Below are 3,225 nucleotides of genomic sequence, written 5' to 3' on the forward strand. Positions count from 1 at the left end.
GGAACACTATAACATCAAGTGAGAAACAGCAGGAGGAGTCTGTTCAGCCCCTCAAACCAAAAACAAGATGGCGGCTGCTCTCCCATCTCAGCCCACATGTTTCTCCCCGATCCTCATTTCCTCGATCCCTTCGGTCTCCACACATCTGCCGGCCTCTGTTTTATGTGAAGACGATCACTGAGACTTCATCGTCCTCCAGGAATCAGTCTGGTGAATCTCTAAAGCAAACACTGTCCAACTTCTTATAATCCTCGATAGAATTAAATTCTATTTCTGCAGCCCTGTGTTACCCCCACAACTCACCTTCCACCCATGTCACTATTTCCACCTTGCCACCTCCCCCCTCACCTGGATCCACCTCTCTCTCCCCAGCTCTTGCCCCATCCCAACCCCTCACCGCTTTTCTCTGAATATTTCCTGTCCACTATCAGTCCAGAGGGAGGGTCTCGGCCCGAAATGTTCACGGTCCATTTCCTTCCACAGCCGCTGCCCGACCCACTGCCTTCCTCCGGCAGTTTGTTCTTTGGTCTGTATAACCCGTGTTAGTATGGGAAGCGGGATTTTACACCAAATACTCTCAGATGCTGGAGTCAAAGGAACACGTACAACACGCTGGAGGAACTCAGCAGGTCGGGCAGCTTCCGTGGACACGAAAAGTCAACATTTCAGGCCGAGACCCTTCGGCAGGACTGAGAGGGATGGGGCAGGGGCACTATAGACTGTGTTGGGAAAGTTGTTGGAAAAGATTCTTAGAGATAGGATCTATGGGCATTTAGAGAATCATGATCTGATCAGGTATAGTCAGCATGGCTTTGTGAAGGGCAGATCGTGCCTAACAAGCCTGATAGAGTTATCTGAGGAGGTGAGCAGGCATATAGATGAGGGTAGTGCACTGGATGTGATCTACATGGATTTTAGTAAGGCATTTGACAAGGTTCCACACGGTAGGCTTATTCAGAAAGTCAGAAGGCATGGGATCCAGGGAAGTTTGGCCAGGTGGATTCAGAATTGGCTTTCCTGCAGAAGGCAGAGGGTCGTGGTGGGGGGAATACATTCAAATTGGAAGGTTGTGACTAGTGGTGTCCCACAAGGATCTATTCTGGGACCTCTACTTTTTTTGATTTTTATTAACGACCTAGATGTGGGGGTAGAAGGGTGGGTTGGCAAGTCTGCAGACGACACAAAGGTTGGTGGTGTTGTAGATAGTGTACAGGATTGTCAACGATTGGGGAGAGACATTGATAGGATGCAGAATTGGCAGATGGAGTTCAACCGGGAAAAGTGTGAGGTGGTACACTTTGGAAGGACAAATTCCAAGGCAGAGTACAAAGTAAATGGCAGGATACTTGGTAGTGTGGAGGAGCAGAGGGATCTGGGGGTACATGTCCAGAGATCCCTGAAAGTTGCCTCACAGGTAGATAGGGTAGTTAAGAAAGCTTTTGGGGTGTTAGCATTCATAAATCGAGGGATAGAGTTGAATAGACGTGATGTAATGAAGCAGCTCTATAAAACTCTAGTTAGGCCACACTTGGAGTACTGTGTCCAGTTCTGGTCGCCTCACTATAGGAAAGATGTGGAAGCTTTGGATAGGGTACAGAGAAGATTTACTAGGATGCTGCTTGGTTTAGAGAGTATGGATTATGATAAGAGATTAAGGGAGCGAGGGCTTTACTCTTTGGAAAGAAGGAGGATGAGAGGAGACATGATAGAGGTGTACAAGATAATAAGAGGAATAGACAGAGTGGACAGCCAGCTCCTCTTCCCCAGGGCACCACTGCTCAGTACAAGAGGACATGGCTTTAAGGTAAGGGGAGGGAAGTTCATGGGGATATTAGAGGAAGGTTTTTCCCTCAGAGAGTGGTTGGTGCGTGGAATGCACTGCCTGTCAGTGGTGGAGGCAGACACACTAGTCAAGTTTATGAGTCTGTTAGACAGGTATATGGAGGAATTTAATGTGGAAGGTTATATGGCAGGCAGGGTTTGAGGGTCGGAACAACATTGTGGGCCGAAGGGCCTGTAATGTGCTGTACTATTCTATTCTAGTTGAAGAAGGCAGAATCATGAAAGGGATGATATTTGTGGCAAATATGATTATATGATATGTATGTACAATATCTGAAGTATATCTTATGGAAGTGTTTGTTTGATGATGTACTTCAATAAAAAAATACAAAATAAAGTAAATTTACTGATGACACAAAGTTTGGGGGTGTTGTGGCTAGTGTGGAGGGCTGTCGCGGTTACAGCGGGACATTGATAGGATGGAAAACTGTGCTGAAAAGCGGCAGAGGGCGTTTTTCAGGATTGGGGAGCAAGCCTTATGAGAATAGGTTGAGTGAACTTGGCCCTTTTCTCCTTCGACAGATGGAGGATGAGATGTGACCTGATAGAGGTGTATAAGATGATGAGAGGCATTGATCGTGTGGATAGAGTGGGGTATTTTAGGAGAATTTTGGGCAAGTACATGGAACTTAGAGGAATGGAGGGCTGATGGGTAACCCTAGGAATTCTGGAAAGTAAGTTCATGTTTGGGACAGCACTGTTGGCCGAAGGGCCAGTATATTATGTTATAGGTTCTCTATGTTTCTATGCTTCTATGTTCTCAGTTCATTCCATACCGCCAAGGCTCACAGCATCCTTTCCTCCCACTATCATTCTGTTTCATTTGCTCCTGAGGCCACTGTCTCTACCCTGAGAGGCGGTGAGCACTGAGCGTTAAAAAAATGTGCAACTCTTCTTGCAGCTCTGGTGGGCCGTTACCCTGGAAACGGAGGAAGTGGCTCACCACAAAATAACCGAAAAGGGAAATGACAAACTCGACATCGTATGCTGTGAGTTTCATTGTGACAAAGGTTGACACTGCAGCCATTTTGAAATAAAGAATCTAAAACTGTAAAGTCTGCTTTTAACGTGCTGTATTTAGTTAATTCTCTAGTAGTTCTGGCTAACAAAAAATGATCAATAGTTAGCGATCAATAATATATAAACCTCTGCCGTAAATATACGCAGTGACAGCCTGAATCACCATCTGTTGCTACAAACTCCACAGATTGAACACTCTTTTGCTGAAGAGGTTTCTCTCATCTCAGTTTTAAAGGGAAGCTTGATTATTTGGATGTTGTCCTCTCAAACCCCAGACTCTCCGTTTCGCTCCCGACGCGACTCCCTTGTCCATTCATCCCCCCCATCACACCCCACCGACCTCCCTCCGGGCACTCATCCCTG

This window comes from Hemitrygon akajei, unplaced genomic scaffold, assembly GCF_048418815.1.
Source record: "Hemitrygon akajei unplaced genomic scaffold, sHemAka1.3 Scf000033, whole genome shotgun sequence".
Lineage (NCBI taxonomy): Eukaryota > Metazoa > Chordata > Chondrichthyes > Myliobatiformes > Dasyatidae > Hemitrygon > Hemitrygon akajei.